The 24529-nt window shown below is 29.5% G+C and overlaps 1 non-coding gene across 1 annotated transcript; it reads left to right on the top strand.

Moving 5' to 3' along the window:
- Positions 1 to 14605: 14605 nt before the first annotated feature.
- Trnan-guu (transfer RNA asparagine (anticodon GUU)) lies at positions 14606 to 14679 on the top strand. The gene has a single exon. It is a non-coding gene; the product is annotated as a tRNA-Asn (tRNA).
- Positions 14680 to 24529: the final 9850 nt, after the last annotated feature.

The following is a 24529-nucleotide window of genomic DNA, read 5'->3' as shown; positions in this document are numbered from 1 at the left end:
TGACGTAGCTCTAAATAAATTATATCTACCTGTCACTCTAATTGAGTTTTTATGAAGTTTAAATTTAGAACATAATAAATACGTTAAACTATGCTATTGAGAGCACAAGTTTGATTAAAAGCAATAACATGTTAAAATAGCAACTAGTTATGTATCGGTGGTTCTGAAATGTTTAATAAAACTGAACTTTAAAAACCCGTAATGCTTATTTTATAATTAAGTCCTCAAAAGTTTACACATACAAGTAGATTCCACTTTTGAAAAACCCTTTATATACCTAATATATAAAACAATTTAATAATATTATTATACCAATATAAATATAGCATAGCCAAGTAATAAATCTCAACAACTTAATTTAAATGACGTTCCGATGTCGCCCAGATACCATGTTCCTGCCGAAGACAGCTATGATTTATACGACGGGGATGTATTGGTGCATTGTGTTGTAGGGCCGTTCATACAACAGATGTACAGGTGAGATAGTCTGATACCGACTTAATAGCGCATAGCGATTTAGTCTGTGTCTAAACAACAATCTACATAATGTTTATTACAAATTATAGAATATATTTAATAGTGAGATCTAAGGTTTTCGCGATTATTCATTAAAATGAAGCTAATATTATTCGGATTTACAACGCGAATTTTATTATTTTAATTTAAAAAAATGCATAATCCCGACGTTTCGGTTACTTTTCAGCAACCGTGATCCGTGATCGTATTTAATTTCAAACGCACATAACATAAAGTTAGTATTGAACTTGTTAAGTAATTTGTGTAAACTATGTTGACTGTTAGGAGTAATTATTATTCGTTCTTTGTCGACTTTTAATAATTCCGAATCTATTAGAGCTGTCTTTGCCATTATTTTTTTTCTGTTTTATATTGTATCAAGGAATTACCTTCCATGCTCGAGAACACACTGTAGAAGTTTTTTTAATAAGAAACTATCCAGCGGCAGACCGTTTGAAGCACTTCGTACTTAATATTTTCGTGCAATTGTTAGGACTTACTAAAAAAAAAAAAATTCCTTATAAAGAACAGTTATTGTTAACATTTAAAATTTAAAACGTCGTATTTACTGCATATTTTTTAAAAATAAATGCCGTGTAATCGTTACAGAGAATTAAAAGATAGATAAATATATATTAAAGAGACACGTTACTGTTGTGTACACAGACAGTTATTTCAAATATAATTAAAAATATAATAAAAATACAACGGCTAACAACAATTAAAGTCCCGACCTTAGTTATTATTGAAATTCCGCTGTTTACAACTTCACATTAATTATTTATTGCCAATTAGAATTTAATGTGACGTTTATGTCATAATAAAATTGTAAAAATGGAATTTGTAACAATAGAATTAAAAAAATGTACGCCCAGAGGTTTAATTAATTCTTTAGTCCACCAATTTGGGAGAGTGAGGGCTTCCGAATAAATTGTGAACTTGTACAAATTATCACGTCGACATAAATACTTTGTTTTCAAGTGTATTTTGTTTTATAAGAACTTACTTTCATATAAAAATATCAAAATAATAAATATTAAATATATATTTATATAACTTACTTTAGTATTATATGGTATCTACTAAAGTGTTAACGGAAGAAAAAATTTTTAAGTAAAAATAATATTAATAATTGTAAATAAATTCCACACAAAAATGTTAACAAGTCCACAGTCACAGCATTCGATACGTTTGTAGCGCACCTAATTAACCGCACGTGTGAACAGATACATTGTAGATATAAATCATATCATAAACGCGGGGTTACGTTCACGGAATAACTGGAAACGGAATGTGGAAGGATATCTAATTTTAAAGCTTCTATGAACTTTCGTTGTTATGAATGCGGGATGACGTACTGTATTTAGACTTCCAGTTGATAGGGTAAAAAGCTTATGTAAATTTTAATTGCTATTAAAAAAATATCGTTGGAAATTTGTTTGACTTTTGCAGATATAACTACGTAGAAGTATGTAGAAAATTTAATTATAAAATATAACGTTTTTTTTTTTTGGTGTTCGTATGAGAGTTTTATTATGTTTGTCATTTGACAACATTTCGACAGTTTTAAATTTAATTTAACGTCCAACGAAAAATTATTTTTAGGGTATGTGCTGTACGCTCTCGTTTCTTAGACGTCTCTGAAAATTCTTAGATGCAAGTTGTGTCCAGTATTAAGTGTCATTAGTATAAAACAGGTTGGCCCTCGCAGCGGGACGCGGACATCACTAGGGACGGATGTATGGAAGTTTTTACAAACGTAGCTCATAAATAGGCTGCTTATAGCCAGCTGTGAATAAAATTGGAATCGTGTTGGGTTTCTAATGGATCTGTGACTGGTGTTTATCTCAGCCACGGATTGTACATCATTTAGAAGTTGTATTTTTGGAGTAATTGGAAATCATTGTCATTATTTACCTATTATATTCGATTATTATACAAACTCTTTGTCGACTAATAGACCAACTTGTTTAGTAGGAATTTGTGTGGCTGACATCTTCTTTGGAGAAATTCAACTGTTTTGCTTGGTGTATTGTTTAATAATTATTTAGAATTTGTATCATTAATGGAAATCAAATCAGGATAGTGAGAATTGTCATTTCAAATAACACCCGTGGATCCGCCGTAACGGGAATGGTTGACAGTTTCTTTTTACCGTTTGTTGAATTGTTAGCTATGTATTATTAAAATTTTACGATATTTTTTTTTAAGTTGCCTTTAAAATTGAGATAATTATGAACACGCTATTTGTCTTGTTCTTTTATTTCAAGACTTTTTTGTACCTAATAACCATTATATTTAATGTTTAATTATGAGGTATTCTTAGCATTACTTCGGTGAGATAATCATTATATATATTTTTAAAGAAAACTTATTATTAACTAAATTACTACTACAATTAGCAGAAGAATATTTCGAGTATTTAAACTTAGACACAAAGATGTTTTTATTATATCCCAAATGTTTGGTCAAAAAAGCCTAACGAGATCTGAGACTTTCACGAGTATTTATTTAAATAAAACTAATATTAATCGGATTACTACGCGTATTTTATTATTTTAAAAACAACATACTCCCGACGTTTCGTTTACTTTAGCAGCAACCGTGACCGCGGGCAGACGAGATGTGAATGTCCAACCACCAACTGACAGACATTCAGCCGGGAGTTTGTAGTTTTTAAAATAATAAAATAGGCGTGGTTATCCGAAAAAATTAGTTCCATATAAAAGAAAGACTATTAAAACTATGCCAGCTACATTGAAAAGTGATTCTTTATATTTTTAATGGTGAAAAACTATAGTAGATACATACCAAGCATTTGATTTTGACTTCAAAAAAAACTTAAAAAATGTCACATTCTAGTTCTGAGATAACTCAAGATATCTGACGCTTCAATTTTATCGGAAAACTTATAGATAGAACAGAATAAAAAAGCTACTGGCTCTACCGAGAATTTTATTAAGAAAATGTTGATGTACTAGTTACTAGTCTTAGGTATCAAAATAGATGTCAAACTTTATTTGTCATTGTCATTAGTATAAAGGTATACAAATGTTTAATTATAATGTTATTTGTCAAACAAATTAAAACGCTGACATTGGCAAAATTTTCCACGATACCAGTGCGAATGGAGCCTTAGCAAATAAAAATAGGTAGCGTTTAGATACATAAATCATTATTTATTTATTTTATCACAATTGAGGTGAGATTTACCAAACATACGATAAAAATACATTACTTATTTTCAAATATTAAGAAATCGACTGCGACGTATAAGTATCAGTTATTTTTAAATTGATTTACTATAAATATTAACTTATAACATAAACACATCAAGGGCACGGATAAAGAAAAACTTGTGATTTTTGAGTAGTGAAGAAATTTCAAAAGAAACCAACAAATAGGTTTGTTATGAAAGAATCTGATTCGTTGTGAGCCAACCAACATCTAAAAGTAACGACAGAAAATTGATGGAAGTGGTCGTAAGTTGAAAATAACACAACACTATTTAATGCGCCCATAACTAATAAACACAGCAAAATATTGTGACAGAATCTATATAGGGCGGGCTATTAGTGAAAGGTTGCAGGGTTAAGGGGTCAAATAAAAGTGGCAAGGGACACGACCCAAACACGGCTAATTAGGTCATTCGTAGAATGGTATAGTTGTGTTGTCTGTAAGAAAATCCTGTACAGTAAACAATTAGCCTCAAATCCAATGTATTTCTGGAGCTCGAGTCTTTTTTTCGAGATTATTTCAAGTAATATTAGTGTTTAGTGTCTTCTACTGATCAAATAAATACTTTAACCTGGGGGTAATAAAAAAAAATTCACATTTACTTTATTTTATTGCTGATTTTGTTAACTTTGTATTTAAAATGCAATTTTAACAAAAAAAAACGACTTCAAATTTAATTTAAAAAGTTAAGTACTTTGTTTGAATTACATAGAAATTAACAAATAACTACTTTATAATTTTCGAAATCGATTCTGAGTGAAACAGTACTTAGGCATGGCTATTATCAATATTTCCAAAATTGTAAAGCTAATGTCAGCCAGCGAACGAATATCTGTTGCGTGTTCTTATGCTGTTTATAAGTGATTGCATGAATGATTTTGTTTTTATTCTACATTATGATTCTTGTTTAACTAACAGATTTAATTTTAATATAGTACGTTATTGCTATATGTGTCCGTCTGTAATTAAACAAAAAAAGTATGAACATGCATGGGTGATAGCGTACGTATCGATTACTGGCATAATATTCTAATATCATTGAATTTTATTTTAAACATTTCATTTAAGTTCTTACTTTAGTTTAATTTCAACGTATATGTTCAGTACATTTCTTAATTTAATAGTTTTTATTTGTCAGTTGTATTCTTCAAAAGTTTTTCATTGAATTTTGTTTGTAAATCGATATGTAAGTATAAAATATTTATAAAGTTACTTTGACACTAAGGAGGTAGCTGTTAATTTTTATTTCTAATATTGTACATATTTAATATTTCTTTATTTAATCTATAAAGATTACTACTTTGTGAGTATTTTAGTGTTCTGTTTGAAGTCGTACTGTTACTGTTGAAAATTACTTTATTTTACGATTTTAAACGTTTATTAGACCTAACAAGGTTGCTTTTTTAATAAAAAAGCAACGGAGACTTTAGACGAAGAAGTTTAAAAAAATAAAATCAAAACTAATGAAAATCTCAAGACTGATCATCCGATTTGTATGAAATTTGATATGGAGATAGTTTTACACCCAGACAAAAGAAACTATGCGGTAGAACCCGTGGTTCACTGCTAGTTTTATTGAACGAGTATAAACTGACGACGAGGCCGTTTTCAGATGACAACCATGTGCCATTTCCTGGAACAACTCTTGAATACTTTCATCATATATCCTTTGCAACACAAAAATAATCATTAAAGTAATTTAATAAATAATAAAACTATCCGCTAACTCACATAAAACATTTATGCATATACTGCCGAATTGAGAAAGCACTTGCAGTAATTTTATACATTGATTACATTATATTTTACATCTTACAAATGATGAAATCTTTGCAACTGTTTTAATTAAACTATGCATCTGACCCTAGCGGACTGAAAAATCAAGCAGTGGTTAAGAATTGGTAAGATTGTTGAAGCTTCTAAGTAGCATAAGAATATTATTAAGTATCAAAGACAGTCACTCAGGATAAATTATAGTTTATAAAGTTAAAGTTAATTTTGAACGATTTTATTATAATGAGTGTGATCACGTGATTAGATTGTTGGATATTCCAAGTAAGCGATGCGGGAGAACTTAAAAAATTTAATTCATTTTGCGACCACCGCTTTCAGTTTGCACAGCTCTTTGAACCCACGGACTGTTCTTAAATGGAAGCTAAAATTTTTTGGAGGCGGTTTATTTATCAAATACAAACAGAAGTGCCAACGGGCGCAGGACCGAATGAAGTTACTAGCTCGATATCCTTCTCTTCATTGCGTACAAAAATATTTATTAGATATCCTCTTTGATGAAAAATAAATGAGGCAACTGACTAGTGTCAATGTTGGAAATTGTCACACAGTGCCATTGTTTATCATTCCTTTAATTCCCATTTTAAGGTATGAGTCCTAATAATGTTTGAATATTTTAAAGCGTCCAATGACGTTAATTGTATCTTATTATTTTGATTTGAATAAAAATATATCAGTAGCAATATCTTATTCACAAGATTCATGCTTAGGCTTCAGGTTTAAAAGCCATTCCTCGGATTTCTGGTAAAATTATTCGAACAAGATTACTAAGCAAAGTCCCCAACATACTCGACTCGACCACCCAAAAACTACCCACAGGAAAACTATTCCTACTAATCATTATTACGAGTTTGTAAACTGTTGATAAGGTCGGTATTCCTGTGCTTATAAAGAACAAAATGAAAATAAAATACTAAGTTAAATTGCCAGTACTTACGCAATGACTGGCGGGTTGTGTGAGACAAATACTGAATATGGAGCCGGAAGAAAACTTTCGTGAGGATTCGTTTTGTTTTTCAAATTGTGTCACTCTGACAATTGAAATAAGGTTCAATTTGTTTTCATAATTATTTATTATCAAGAAGGACTTTCCGTTTTTTTTGAGTGAATTACTGAACTAAGAGTTCTTTTTCTTTTGTGTTTAGTTTGATATGAATGAGCCTTTCTTACTTATTCCAATAGAAAACGAAATAATTACATTTTGCCTTTTAAAATTTACTGCAACTATTGAAAATTACATACATTTAACTATAATTACGCCTTAGTAAGTTCAATGTTTAACTATTGGATATTAAGAATCGCACTTTAAAGTCTTTTATAATCTTTATTGAAGCTTGAATCTTGCTAATAATATGCAAAACATTCGAGAAAGATCGTTTGATATTATTGTTCTGCGGTCAAATGCAAATGAATCTCCGTGCGAATACAATTTTCAGCTATTCTAACCGAACCCAAATGAGACACGCTGATTTAAAACTTGTGTACGTACAATACGAACTACTTTTGGATGACAAATTTTGGGCAATTCTAATCAGAATGTCGTGAGAATACAATCCTTCCTACTGTTCCCACGTAGTGTATTGGCTTAACCCTAAGTTAACCCTGAGGTGGCGCGAAAATACTTATAGTAATGGACGTAGCGCTCCGAGATGATCCGGTAGGCCTTCTTGACCGATTTGGGAGGCAAGATAATTTAGTTTCTTCAAACAATTCAGTATTTTTTTTATTTACAGCATTATTACTTCACAAAGCGCATACTATGACTATAATTATATATTTATCAATTATAAAATATATATTGGGTGCCTAGGGCTATTACGGTCTAAGGAGACAAAATTATAATTATCATCTCCACAATAACATCTACGAAAAGCGTTAGCAAATAAAGGTTTGCGAATCAAACTTTGGACCATAAAACTGTGACAAAACTTTTCTATTTAAAACTCTGTGTAAAAACTTTGAGAACATTAAAATAACCGAATTAAATAAACATCGAAAACTACATGACAATCACTCCTGGAGGACATATAAACTCCAAACTTGAAACTATTGCCGAGATTGTGCACTCTGTTCACTGTAAAATCAAGTTTTTTGCGCTGTTTTTAATCTACGTGCCTTCACAACTTCCTTTTTAGCTCGGGGCCATTTTAATCTGTTTTCCGTTGTGTACAGACAAATAAACAAAAAAAACTCCGCAGTTACAGAGTTGTTTAGCAAAAAATTAACTTCACGAGCAGTTGTTGCTTACTATCAAAGTCAATTAAGTTGGATTACATTATGTGAGAAAAAAAAACATTGCTTAATTTGTTCTGATGAATTCAAGAACATAAATAATATGTTAAGTAAGATTATTAGGTACGGTGCATTGATACAAAATTTTCAGTTCTCATGTTTACCCAACAAAAGCATTATAAACAAGGGAATAGTTGTTTTCAATTCCAACGACACAATATCCGGTGTTGGCCAATTCTAACCTCAGTGTTGGACAAGGCATACACTGCAATACCATAGACTACTATAATATGTATTGAAATTTTAACATTGGGAATATACAGTATGATGTCATTAGTTCCAATCTCTGAGTGACTTTGACTATTCTAATGACGTCACGACCACGTCCTTAATGAGATCATAACTCCTAACATAACATCAGACCCATATAGTTTGTATGTAGTATAACTCTGAAATGCGACAACGAGGGTGTTAATTTATCCTTTTATTTTAATATATTAAGCCACTATTATTATGAAGAGGATTTTTTTTAGAATACAGAAAAAATAGAAAGAATAGAACAGAGGGTCAGAAAATTTTGTAACAAAAAAAAAACACCAGAAAATAAAATCAACAACATCGTTTGTAAATTGTAAAATGATTTAAAACCCAGTTGCAAGTAAGTAAGCTTGGAAAATAACTGACAACTGAAACACGCGTCGTTTGTTACCTTATTCTTAAGACAAATTAAAAATACTATCAATAGGACAAGAAAACATATGCATAACTTCACAGACTACACAGACAAGGAGAAAATATATTCCAATAGCAATTATACGTATATAAGAAAATGTAAGCCTTGGATTTCGCTGTCAGGAGGATTATTACGAATGATTCATACTCTAATATGCACCCCCATTTAATACCTGCATGAATATTCCTCACCCAACACAATATTACACAAACAATATCTCGCGAAACGACAGAAACATGCCTTATCAAGATTCTCGTTTAGAAAGAGTAGCATCATTAATTGCGCTGAGTTTCTAATCAGAACCGTCTATTTATTATAAATTATATAAAACTCCATTTCTAGAATTATGTAAATTTAATAGAACTATTGATTTGCATGACATTTTGAATGAAAATTAAATATTCATTAATTTTGAACACATGTCTTTGTTAGTGCTGACACATTTTGCTTACATAATATCCATATTCTAGAATGTCGCTAAATATAAAGGTAAAACAGCAGACAAAATATATTGAGATAAAAACCTTTAAAATTAAAATGAATTATAGTGATATGTATCATTTATTGAATATGTTATAAAATAAAATATATTCCAATTATGAATGAGAGTATGGGTTTGAAAATATTAATAAAATTTATAGACATACATACATTTTTATAATAATCTATGGTCAGTATATTGTATTTCTTGTTCCGCCCCGTCCCGTCCCGATGTCCCGATGTCCCGTCCACGTAAGTCCCAGTGTGACTTAAGAACTTGATGCTCCATAATACCCGTTGAAAGCGATGGCCTTAGTGTGCGCTCTTTATTTTATTTGACGCGAATAGTAGTGAATGGCGAGAACGTTTTAGATAGGTCGACTCTGTACCGTCAGCAGCATGTGGCCAGTTTATATGTGTACATGACACTGGAATAGCTGCAGAACTTATTGACATAAAAGTTCTTTATTATTCTTGACGACAGGTGTAATAATATGAATATATCTTAATGATAGAATATTTTTTTGCAGACAATTTGATACATATTTAAATTTATTAACACATAATCAATATGGTTGATAATACATGAAATTTTTTTAAGAAAAATAATAAATAAGAAATAGATGTAATCATTACGTATTATTTGTTATTCTGCTGACTGTAGGAAAGCATTATCACAGTTTACCCCGGCTTCCCCTACCATAAATCATAATATGCAATACTTCCTATATTAACCTTAAGCCGATAGTAAGTGTGTTTGTTGACAGTGTTGGTATTGATAATACTCGGATATAAATTTTGATTTAGATTTGTGTGAACGTATTGCTCCGGTGCATGGATATTATATTAAAATATATGGTGGTTTCTGTATGTTGGTATGTTGTATAAATCTTACGTAGCTATCAATTTAATCGCAGATTTTGGATTGGTTCTTGAATTAAATTTTAAGTAGTGTAAGAAATAAATTTAGACAGTACTTGCACTTAGATGTTTATTGCTCAACAACTCATAACAGAATCCCCAGTCTAGCATTTACATCCTATTTATAATATTCAAAGGTAACGTATTTAGGTGAGGGTAGGTTACAATATCATACAGAGGGCGCTAGTTTTCCGCATAAGAGTTTCCGTTAAATAATAAAACACCGAACATCACATAAAACATGCTTAGGCTCTAGTTATAAATTATTAAATCAATTGTTAAGTATTTGGACATTTAAATTACTGTACAGAAACATTATCGACATTAATTTACACTATTATAACAAATATACAGATGGCGCTAGTTAACTATAATAAGAATGCCCAATAAATATCAGAATATAAATAACGTTAAGCTTAGAGTTATAAAGGACACCACATTTTAAATTATTATAAATAATTATTACTAGCAATAGTTTATTAAGATGAGTGTTTTTTAAATAATTGTTTTCACATATTTAATTATTCTTTTTATACGGCATTTTCGTGTTTCTTATAGTATGCCGTCTGGAGTATAACATGTTTATTGTGAGTGATTTATTTCCACAGAATTTAAATCCCCGATGACTAATGATGTTCACCCTTTACCCTCTCCGGGGGTGCAATGATCAGATTAATATCTAATATTAAAATGTTCATCATTAATCATAGAATAATGTAGGGTCGGTAGGTATTTCATTAGGTTTTCCTTTTTATTTATTTCACGTATAACTCGTTCCAATATACTACATACCCATGTATATTTTAAAGTGATTTTGATTATGTTTCTTCGATTGAAACAGACTAATAAGTTACTTACTATGCATTAAATGTGTGTCACTGTTATTTCAACCTAAACTATTTTGCTAACAATTAGCTTATCTATATTATTTCTATAATTTTATATAAACTTAAAAGTAAACGTTTTTTTATGTCCACTGTAACAAAATATATAAGTTTAGTAATAAACATTTTAATATTAGATAAAATTTTCGGCGAGCATGCCTTTATAACGAGGCAAAAATAAAATTTATGTCACACCAGAAAAAAAGCTATTAAACAATAAGTTGTATGTATCAGAGTCAGAGGTTGTGAACCTTTATCAAAAATAGTTTGAGCTAGCAAAACTCTGTCGGTTTCGGAGTTGGATGTAACTAAACTTTTATGAAATATTGCCACCACTTGTCCCCCAATAAAACGGTTTAAATCCAACTCGGATTCAGCATTTCTGATGCTAACAGATATCAATATATTTGGTGTAACTTTTCCTATTAAAATTATTTTTTTCAATTCACCAACTATGTAATATTTGATATGTTATTTATATTAAACGAAAGCACATTTAACATGAACGTTGTATTCACATATTAAGTGTTTGTCGTTTTATAAGAACACATCGTACAAATAAAAAAAAAATAGACAATAAGATATATATAGAACCTCTTTATGAACAGACTCTTTGAAGTCATAAAATAAAGAGCTATGTCATTCTGTCCCTAACAAGCATTTCGCTATTACAAGAATTCAGATATTGGCTAGAATTGAAAAGTTTTCCAATAAGGTTCGTCACGACCAATCGAAAGACGAAATTCTTTTCATTTTACTGGAAAAGATTCCAAGAATTCATACTACTATTTTTATTTCAATTTATCGTTTTAAAATTTAATTTATAATTAATAATTTCGAATAAACATTTGAAAACGTTCAAAATTAAAATATATATTAATAAATGTGTATATATTTTAAGTTTTCTAAGTAATGTTAAGCCAAGTAGCGAAAATATTATAAAGGTCTCTGTAAAAGTAATTTCATATTTTCTATTAAGGGTACAAAGTCGACGATAACAATGAGGACTTATCAGAGTTAAGGGGAAGGGAAGTACAGTTTAATGGCACCTTATATAAAGGGGAAGGTTTTCAAAGAAAATATAATTAAGCTATTTATAAATAGGATAATATTGTTATAAGCTATTTATTTTTATAAGAAAAAGTAACTTACTTTGAACGTATATTTATTTGTTTTATTAATCAAAATATTTATATTAATTGCTTACAATTAAGAACCGATATATAGTGGTGGCCAACACCCGAATCTATTTGGTATTGAACCAAAAATCAGCACAATAGTAACCAATAAGGTGTAAACTTCAACCAAAATATAATGCTATCGAAATGGCTATTCATATTGATATTTCATTTTTTTTTTATAACAGGCAATAAAGTCCAAATCTCGGAGCATAATCATTCTATCGTGACTGGCCACTTCTCTGCTCTTTGATCAACCGTCACCTGTCATGATGCCGGATTGCCTTCAACGAGGCTTTAATGTATATTTTTTATCTGTATTTATTTTGCCGCCCATCGATAAAGAATGGCCGTAATTGACCACGGACTATGATACCAGAGGTAGAATCCCTTTGTGTATTATTTAGAATCAACAATATATTACGATATAAAAGATGTGATCTGAACAATTTGAACAAAATTCATTTATTTCTTAGATATATTCGTTTAAATAAATTTCATTTTGAGAATATTTCAGTGTTATCAAATAATGACGTCAATTTATATAGTAATAATGTCCTTTTTCTATTGTTCTTTTATTATCGTTTCTTTCCGCAAGTCACAATTTGCTGACACATCACTAATTTGAATATGGCGGCAGACGACACTCGACAGCTCTGTCACATTAATTCCATTAAATAGTGTATATATAAATATATTGTACAAGTCATTCGACGTTGGTATTGCATGTTTGATAGAATGTTTTTGAAGATTCAATTTTTTTTAAATTGGTTCCGTTTAAATTTAATTAAATAAATAATGACAAAATTATTATTTTTAGTATATTAAGGTAGTACTTAAAATAAGTGCCATTTTGAGAGAAAGTCATAGATTAATATCTATTTTAATAATAATTTTAATAAATTTAACAAATATACACTGATATAAAACACACACACACCCTGTTTACTAAAAGCTGAAGCTGATAGACCATGTAATAGATAGAAAATGTTTTTTCTCATAGTTACGACGTCTTATACTTAAAGAGAAGTTTTTTTTTCTCTAACAAAATTTATATGCTTACAATCTGTTGCAAGAAACTCATTATTTGTATAGATATTTTTTTTTTTGCATCAGACGCCACGTGTTATTATAGTTATTCCTTGTAATGATCCGAGATTGTTTTCAATCACTTAATGCGGAACTCTAAACTCTATACAAAACATTTCAAGTGCGGGGCACCGATCAAATGATAGCGCAACATCACTACAATTTCATTAGTCGGATAACTGCGGTAGTTCATACGATGACTCGTTCTTTTAGAACACAGATTATATTTACATTTAACATGCATATATAAAGTGTATTTGTAATCATTTCGATCTACTTTGATATTTCTTTTACGAAGCCGTAGGAATCAATAAAACAGTGAATAAAGTTGATAAACTTTGTTTCAAATTTAAATAGATTTTTTTTTTGTTTATGTATATATAGTTTTAAGTTTATCAAGTACTGATATAAAGGTAATCTTATCATTTATAGTATAGTAGTATTATGTCTTGTTTTGCGTGTGTGATTTAAACCACTACAGTGGTAAATTTTTTTTTTTAAAGTCTAATTTAAAAAGTTGTCAATATTGTCAGACAACAAAACGTCAACAATACGCTGTTAGTTAAAGAATATAACTCACAGCTTTCTTCCCACAGATCCATTCATGATTATATTAAAAAAAAATTATATTACCTATATTTTTATAACCAGCCAGTATATTTTTTAATGTGTGAAGTTTATATATATTTTAAGCATATGACTTCTGTAACATAGTTCAACTTATAAGTACTGCGATAACCCTGTCAGTGTCCGAGGTTAATCTAACCTTCCGTAGCGTAACAATTACATAAACAGAACGTCTCCGTCATTTCATCATAATATCCCGAGGCTAACGATAAATCAGTCCAAATTATTGGAAATAAATCGTCTCCTGATAAGACAGAGGTCACACTGATAAGAGCAGCGAGTTACAGATTAAGACGAAGGTGGTAATTAGTTTCTCAGCATAAAGCATTATCAATTTTGGTAGTTATTGTATAGATTTTTTAAGGTTTTTGAATACATATATGCTTTTAACATAATGCTTATGTAAATGACTCAATAAATTTTTCTTTTTCAATTTTCTCGTCACTAAATGTCTCGTTTTGTATCGGTCTTAGCTGGGAGCAATCAACCGAAGATTTGTAATTTAAGATATATCAATTTGTTTCGTTATAACAATCAATAACTGTCACTTTATTACACAATTTTCTGTTTTACAAATTCAATACTATTTTGATTTTATTATTATGTTATGTCACTATAATGATTATTTTAATAACCGTCCTTTTTTATTATATTATTATTTTTATTAAATTTCGTAAAATTATAAGAAATGTTGAGGACAATATCTTCTTTATTTTCGTCTTATTCAAGACTAAATAATATATTATAGACAGAAAAAATATTCCGGAAAAGTCGTTTTCAAGTTATAACAGATGAAATCTATTATTATACTAAATATTAAAAATAGAATATGTACTTAATAGTTTAAAAATATTTTACGTGTGTTAGATATAGAGAGCCAAAATGTAATAATTAATAAATTTGTCCCCCCACTCATCGCCTCCGTGGCGCAATCGGCTAGCGCGTTCGGCTGTTAACCGAAAGGTTGGTGGTTCGAGCCCACCCGGGGGCGAACCTTTTTACTATTTTTTTCATAAAAATATTCATAGGTAGATTATTTTAAATGTTCTGTCCCTTGTAAATGATATATACTATTCAATGTTCAATTACAAATATGATATATTTATATATCTGTACTGTAATATTTTGAAACCTTATAAAACTATCAAAATTGGTATCTATACATCAGACTAATCACTAGTCAGATAAATATTTGTAATTATTTCAAACTGTGCAACCAAACCCGCGTCCCATGTATAATACATATATGCAAGATTATTATGGCTGTGGACTTTTTTGCGTTATGTCTCAATATATAATGAATAAAAGTTTCTATATTACAACGCATTCCCAACCACAAGTTGCTTGAAGTATTACGTACACATGTACAATATAAACATACATTTTGTTCAAAATTGGTTAAAGGCGAACCACTCACTATGAACATTTGTACAAAAAATGATACGAGCTTTGGCAAAGCTTTTAGACTTCTTCCATTTGTCACCTACATTTGTAACAGGCGTGTTTTGAGGGCTTTTTGTATATTTATGTTAATATACACAATAACTTAACGCGCGTTTTTGATCCCTAACCCGAAGCATGAAGGTCTATTTCGCTATATAAAATTTACAAAAGGCAGACCTGTTCTGTAGAGTGTATTCAAAGCATAATAATTCTACGGTCGTGTTTAAAATGACAAATTGTTTATATGAATAATAAAATGTGTGCAAAAAGTTTTAAGAGATTACAGTTATGTATAAAAATAATGAACACTATTTATCATTTATACAAAAATCTTAGATTTTTAAAATAAAATGTTTCTGATGTTAAACGATCGGAATTCTGTAAATATATCCAAAGCTCGTTATCAAATTATTAACGAAAACTTAAAATGTAGCAATAAAAATAACAAACTCCGGTAATTAAAGATAACATCTACCTACATCTACAATAAATTATAAAAAAAAATCCCACAAAAATATTAACGTCTGTATTTACGAGTATACTTGGGAATCAAAACAAATATGGCGTCCAAAATGGCTCTCAATTAATTAATCCGCTACCGCTTCCGAAGGTTCGCCTTAGGGAATATATGTATCCATCTCATTCCGATAAACATGGAAAGAGGGAGAGGGAACATCTGACATACTAATTAGACCACCCGGCGATACGCTGCTTGATTATAAACAATTAATTAGTTTGTAATAACCTTACATTAGTTCGTAAAAGGATGCTCTTTGGATATGAAATTAAAATTACTTTGTTACCTTTTATTACATTGTGTGAAAACTGTTACGTATACTTATATTATGACGAAGAAGTATGCAGTTTGATCGTTTGTTGGAATTATTAAAAAGGTTTGAAATTATTTGAATGATTCGTGAATTACATTCTAGTAGCTGATCGTAATGACAATGAAGAATAAATTTCATTACGAAAGGAGAAGGTAAATATTTTTTTTTTATAAAAAATATTAATATTAATATTTGACTAGGCATTTATAGCAACCAGTAAGTTAGAAAAATTACTTCAGATCAAGCTTCTATAAAGTTGTCATTTAGCTCACTAATATTTTATAAATAAATAATATTTTATATATAACCAAAACTAACCGTATAAATTAAATATAAAGAATAATTATCGAAAGAAAAAGAACTCGTACTCTGACACAATTAAAAATACAAGATGAAACGTTGTGATACAAATTTTCGGTAGCGAAATTAGGACGTAAACAAAGTCCTGAAGGACGAGTCAGGTGTGGAGTGCTCTTTGTTAGGGAGTTATGGTGGCAAAAACCTGGACACGAGTGCCATCTGCCGGCGACAAAGACAAGATTTATCGTCTACTCTCCTAGCTTGTGGTGCAAGTTACAAGCGAATATCTAAGTACACATACATGTACTAAGCGAAAAACTAATAATTGTGTTTATATAACTATCCTCAGAGTTGTTATCACTTTTGTATTGAAATTTATTTTTTTTAAATCCTTATCATACATTATACTATGAATAGTCAAGAAAGACAAACGTCACGTTATACCTTCATCATTAGGTTATATTGACCGTTCTTCACACGCTATATCATAAAAAACGGCAACTCCTACTGAAATTATCCTGTTTCATATTAAATTTATAAATTTCTTGTCACTCACCCCAAAACAGCGCTGAAGATTAAAACAACACGAACCAATTTTATCTCTTGGTCTCGTACGTCTCGACGAGAGCCTAAAAATTTTAGTAATATTAAACTCCTATAAACTTATCTGATATATAAAATGTATCTTTCGTACATTAACATATATTATTTTAAAAATAGAATGCTCCGGAATGACAGCATTACTGTACGAAATAATAAACGTGATGCAAAAAGCATTTCTCTTTTTAAATATAAAACATTTTTGGATTGTAAACACTACCTAGTTAAATTACTTTGTATACATTCAGCCAATTTCCGTTATTCAGTAAATGCAAGCAAACAGAATGAATTTAAACTATTTATTATGCAAACGACACACTGCCTAATTCAATTTGAGCACATGACGTCATACTGTTTACTCTTTAAATCTGATTTTATGATTACACGGTCACGACTGTATTATTTTATTTTTCACAAAGGAAATATATTTTTTATGTGCAATGATATTTCCGGAATTATAAGCTATAATATAATAACTAAATCATTAGAGAACATAACAAGGGAGTGGAGGTTACCTCAGCATTTCATGTAATTGAATGATTATGGCATAATCAATAAATATGAAACTCATATAAAATATTCAACAGCGACACTCAATGTTAATATAAAGTATGTCTGAACAGCGGGTCGCGCGAACAGTTCCGTTTTATTAATGTACGTTTTAAAGAATTTATGGTTGACATCTGCTAACATTAGTGGCACGTCTTACCTCTTAGAGCTTGTATATTAATGCACTAAATCCTCCGGCACATACGTTTTATGTTTCAAAACACATCCATACTATTACACACAATCGTAAATTATTTAAGAGCCAATTATGCGTCGGGTTAAAACGGCATACGGCGTTTTTAAAATTATTTCATTTATTTTTAATACTTAACAAACTAAAGTGCTACAACCGTTATAGATCTGTATGTAGAAATTAAAATATTTGCAATATGTGGGTATGCACAAAGCGCAGAGAAGTGCTTTAAAGCGCTGAGGGCCCGCAATTAAATTCCGCTACCTTTGAGGATTGCTGACTTTTATTGCCTACCCCCACGGAATGCGACACTTTTATAACACAATATACGTTTTATATAATTTAATTTGTAGTTTAGTTATTGCACAATCATAGAATTTATGTTCTGTTCCATTAACGATATTGTATTTTAACATGAATACCTGATTTTTTACACCGCTGACATTGTGAGCAGTCCACACTCGAGCCTTTTGATCTGATGTATTAATTTTAATCTTATTTTTAAAATAGTTATAAGTTTTTTTTCAAAATTCCGAATCAATCTAATATTTCACTTTGACCGTACACAAGTCATTTAGAAGTTTTTTGTACAAAAAATAATTCAATTAAACTGAATTCTGATAAATTACAACCACTGAAAACTACATTTATGACGTATGCCTAATAAATTTTGCCATTACTCAATATAACCAGCAAAAATACTGAAGAAAAGTTGTTAATTAATATGTTATAACAACAAAATGAGAGCACAATTCCTCCAAGGTTAATCGAGCCATACTTAAAACAGCTGATGCCGAGGTTATATAACTTAAGACGTGCAATTTAACGAGCTACAAAGGCCGGTGTGGCCTATTCCAGCCTGTTTAAAACGTTGATATAGGGCTTAGCGTCGGCCTAAAAGTGTATTTTTTCGCGTAAATATTGCTTATTTGTTGGGCGGGTTTATGTTGGTATATTTTTTATGGGATCGTTTGGTGAATATTAAAGCGGTCTGATATATTTAAAGTTAGAGTATAGATAACATTGAAACACGTCAGAATAATATAATAGTTAAACTTTAAGGTTACTTACAACATAATTGAGGTACAAATTTGAAATACATATTAACTTTTTAAATTTCTATTGTTCGTAATGTTTTAGAAAACAACTAGGTACACCTTGAATAATACCCTTTGTCCCTGAAAGCAATATCCTAATTGTTTGTGCGGAAGTGTTGCTAGCTTTCTTGCTCGCTAAGACTGTTTTATTATATTTACTGTTCCTTCATATTGATTATACAAAAATATAAATATATTAAACCTAAACATACAATATACGAGCACATACCTTACTTACAACAGCTTTAGATACAATTAGGCATATTAACATACGTATATATGTAAATATATACACTTGGAACTATTGAAAGACACTTGCATATTTTTCTAATACTATCCCAGCGTGTTAACTCGAAATACAAAAGCTGGCATGCATTCAATGAATATGCAGAAAATATTTAAAAAGTACGAGATAAAATTATATTTATACCACAATATATCCGAGCCATTAATCTTTTTAAATAATCAAACGAACGCACCCTTTATACAGAAACCCAAATCGTTTTTAAAACCATTATTACTCACTGGCCTTTATTTGAAACTTCATATCGACTAGTAAATGCTGGTCCCTAGTGCAAGCGATTTCTGGAATAAAATAAATATATTCCCGCTTATTTATAAATACGGCTTTATGGCTTCAATTTATAATGAAATACTTGGCTTGTTTGTTTTTATTTCACAATATCGAGTAATAATATTAATAATAATTACAATTCATTTTCATAAAAGTAATTTGTGTATATATTACGTATTCCTTAATATAATAACATTATAAGAATAGGCAAACAGACATCTTAGGACGTTTTGTTATAGCCAAATGGAATCAAAAACTACTTTTATGTACATGTATGTCTGACAGATAGATGTCAGTTAATGATTTTTAATAAAATTGTGCGTGACGCCATTAAAATCATTGTGATGATATGTTAACATAAAGCTTTTTAAAATCGCGATTAATGTCTGAAAACGTCAATTGTACATTTTTTATTAAATTGATTTTTTTATTACACCACGCGGAATTTTGTAGCCCATCTATCGCATGTCACATTACATGGTACAGTCCGTTACGGTTCGTCTCTATTGTTTTGTATATACCATAAAAATTAAGTGCCCTATTTTCATTCCCAAGTTATGATTAAAACTAGATTTTAATTTTGATAATTGAAATACATTTCAAAGATATTCTTACGATCCGAAAAGTATATTTTTCTTGTTATATTCCATCAAAACACACACATTTTGTTTACTGCAAAAAACAAACTACCACTGTCTGTTAAAATGAAACTAATACTTTTCGGATATACTACGCGTGACTTATTTTTTGTTAAAACTACATACTCCCAACGTTTCGGTTACTTTTCAGCAACCGTGGTCACGGGCAGACGAGATGTGAGTGACCGAAAGTCTTAGATCTCATTACCACTGTCTGTTCTATCTGTTTATTTTCTGGTAAAATTATATGACTAAAAATTATATACCCGATATAAAAAGTGGTTTTGATACCGGCATACAAAAATTTAAATTCAAATTTATTGTTACGATAGAGAAAATTCAATTATTACTTACTAACGTTCTTTTAGGACTCTGTGCACCCCATGAGGTGAAAAAAATATATATATTTCAACGTAATATACACATACAATATTTAGGATAACACTTAATACACTTCTCACTAAATCAAAATATCAGAAAACTATAATTTTATTGACTTTATAATTTTAATTTGTAAATTAATCATATGAAAGTAAAATCAAAAGACGCCCGACGAATGAAACGCCTTAACGAGTCCGCTGTCAGCGTGGCCAGCGACAAATAATTGGAAAGAGCAATTCAATAATGCTCGAACGATTTTTAATATTCGTACAATTCGGCTCCGTTTTTTAAAAAGATGTTGCAAGCACTGAAATGAGTGGTCACTTTAAACTGAAGTGCCAATGCCGGGTGAGCTGCTTTGAATATATTTACATTGATAATGTTATAGCTCATTACATAAGATAAAAGATGTTTGCAGCTTAAAAAGTTACCCAGGGAATATCTGTAAGGTCTGCAACTGACAGGCTTTATTTCTAAGTATAATTCACCATGTCGACCAACATATTTTACATCTAGGCCATATCTTAACAGATGTCGGAAAGACTTCAGTTATATATATCATCTTTAAATATAATAATAATAAAAATATATAAAAAATTGCCTGTGTTTAATCCATTTTTATGTAAACTCGGATAGAAAAATTTATTTCACTCTTAATATTTACATTACTTGAAACTAAATTATTGCAATGATGTTCTTATTATTTAATAAAACACGTTCTTGTGTAAAATTTTATTAGTCACGGTTTTGTGTGCTTTAACATTATTATAAAATATAAGTATCGTGAGATTTTTATTTCGAAAAAAAAAAACCCGACGAAAAAGGATTTCAACACTAAAAATAATATCAATTATTTATTTATATGTCATATAAACATTTCTCTTAGGGCGACCAACTTAAACGTGTTCAAAGATGGTTTAATATTTGATTATTATATAATTAAGTTAAGATATCTTTAAACATAACTTAAAACAGGCTCTATAAAGTTCCACCGGAGTATCAAAGTGTAGCGACTCGGATCTTGTTTAACGTCATGTACCAACTCTCAACTCCTCACATAAATTGGACACTCCTACAGAGATAACGAATTTAATTCTTATTACGACATCGACGTTTATTAATTTAAAATCTGTTACCGGTTTGTATTAACATGGGCTTTATTCGTTCGGGTTGACTTCGACGAACGGGTTAATTAAAAATTCTTGATTTGTGAGTATCAATTAGTTGAACTACTTAATACGGTTTCAATTAATATTAATACCTTATACAAAAAAAACACTTGAAGGTATATCTAATTGCTTATTTTAATTAAAATATTTGAATACCAAATTTATAAGGACACACTAGACATGGCATCTCGGAGAGCGCCGCGGGGGGCAAAAAACTTTGTAATTTACTTTTATAGCTAAAGCAGTGACACAATGGGAGAGGTATAGTAACGATGGCTCGAATTATCAACCTTAGGATATACAGCGATGATTATTTAAAATAACAATTTATCCTTCAAATTATTGAAAATAAAAAAACGAAAATGTTCACTCCACTCGTACATTTATATAAAGAAAATATATTTTTGAATTTAACACAAGCATTATATGTGATTAAAAAAAAATAATTTTACAGAAAAACTAATACTATTGTCTTTGTTTTGTTTGTTCTATTCAATAAAATATGTTGTGTGCTGTCAACCTAACAACAATTTCAAATAAAATGTGTGAGACCGAACATTTACATTTATACCTAAGTGGTGTATTAAAGTTGGATAATATTCCTTATAAATGATTACGTACAAAATAGGCAACTTTTTTTATTATTATTGTTCTTCCATGTATCCGTTCAGTTAGATATAGGTTCAATTTAACAGTAAAATTAAATTAAAATTATGTTCTAGAATGTAATAATTGAGTACAAATATAAAAAAGCATGTATAAATAAATATAGTGTATAATGTGCGTTAAGTAATAAACAACAACGATAATAACACGTCTCACAAAACTAGCTTAAATATTTATTAGGAAAATTTACAAAACCACTAAGAAATTATATGTACCTATTGTGATTCAATATGAATTATCTCTGGCGACATTCAGGAAAGCCAGCATTGATAGGAGCTCAAATTATTTAACCACACGGTCTTATTGAGTTTGTAACGAAGCTTGTCCCGATACGCTGGACAGTGGACTTAATATGATTATGGTGTTAGAACAAAATTATTTTAGATCTACCTACATATAAATATCAAAATAAATACATTGCATTTGTAATTTTATATAAATTAGTGAGATCTAAGACTGTCAGGTGTATTTATACAAATAAAACTAATATGTTAGGATTACTACGAGTATTATTTTAAAACTACACACACTCGACGTTTCGGTTACTTTGCAGCAACCGTGATCAAGGTGAGACGAGATGTGAATGTTATATTATTTAAAAAAATCTATTATTACGTTATATTTAGTTGTGTTACATTAAACGTATTTTTATAATTATGCAATTTTTTACTTCATAGTTTAATTAAAATTATAATACATGTATGAAATAAATCCGTCCGTCAAGCGACTGGATAACCAGATAGTGGACAGTGTACTGGGCTGATCTTATACTTACTTCTAATTTTAATTATTTTCTTTTCTACAGCTCAGCATTAATTATTTATAACTGACAAAAAAATACTGATAATTAAATATTTAAAACGTATTTAACGTTTGGAGCGAGGCTATATCATCACACAAACGGAACAACATATTTGCATTGTGCTATGAACTGTTCAATAACCCGTTTATGACTTTTACAAATTATTTTACTTCAAATCTAGGAACTCATGGTTAACTTTTGAACGTCAGTTTTTGTTGCATGTGTAACTAAAAAGAACATAGTTTTCTTCGACGTAAGAATATCATATAACGAAATGTTTCTTAGGTAAAATTGTATAATTGGTGTTACGTGTCCTGGGAGAATTTTAACTTTGATAGAACTAGTACAGATAGATGATGATTCGATCATTTATTAAAGTTAAACTACATTTATTTAATTTTTTTTCAGATTAATTTAAGTTTTGTGAGGTACATCCCTATGATGTATCTATAACAAAACTTAATACAATAATGATTCAGAAATAAATGTATATGTTAAGGTGAATAAGTAATATGTACTTCCGAATATGTTTGTATCAAGAAAAACTTTATTTATCTTAATGTATGCGAGTTGTTGGTAAGAAATTACAGGCAATTGATTATTTTAATAAAACTTACGCCACAATATAAAACGATTGTACATTTCATATAATATTATTTGTCTCTTGTATTTGAAGAGTAACTTCGGACGATTGTCTGAATTTTTATTATATTTTATGTTTGTATGTAAAATGTGTAAATTGTAAAATGTTTAATACAAAGAAATGAAATTTTAAATGTAATTTAATATCGTTTGTTATACAATTATGTGACTATAGGAAACCATTGATTAGAAAATTATAACTGCTATGTGACGTTTATTTATACTATTTCGAAGTAAATTGATATGTGTATTTATGTTAGTAAAATATCTAATCGTTCTATTATTATAAATTATAGGCTTATTTAAGTATTTATATATATAAATCTTTTTTCCCTTTTTTGTATCTACACCACGATTTCGTTTCTTGTTTCCTCTATCAAAAAGATTTCTAGAAGAGATCTCTCTTAAAAGATAAGTAATCCTTTGTGCATGACATTTTATTTATAATTACAAAATTATTTTACACTTTTTGGTACACAAATAATTAAAAAATTACCATATTTTATCTTTTACTCTTACTATTTGTTATTAATACATAACCTATACGAATAACTTTACATATGTTTGTCTCTAAAATATGCTGAAATCTTTAAAAAAAGATACGATTTAAATATTTCTCTAGTAAACAAATGTGGAATTTCAGATTTAATGTGTAATATAAAAATTTCAATGGTCTCTTCATGGGTGCCGAATTTTCAGTCCAAAGGATGTCGGGAAGCTGCTTCAAATGCGGGAGATGTGTTGATAAAATTTTCACAAAAGTGGCAAGAGTTAAAAATGCCCACATAAAAGCCCACAACGGAATTTATCTAATACATATTCAAACTACAGAATCTCCTCATTTATTTCGAATAGTGAGACACAATTTTAAATATTTGAACCAAATTTTTGTAATCATTAAAATGATATAATTCACATGGTTTGTTTTTTTTTATACAGGTATACATATAGGCATAT

Source organism: Danaus plexippus, chromosome 2 (assembly GCF_018135715.1).
Source record: "Danaus plexippus chromosome 2, MEX_DaPlex, whole genome shotgun sequence".
Lineage (NCBI taxonomy): Eukaryota > Metazoa > Arthropoda > Insecta > Lepidoptera > Nymphalidae > Danaus > Danaus plexippus.
Note: the sequence above shows the minus strand (reverse complement) of the source record. Positions and strands in the feature narration are given on the sequence as shown.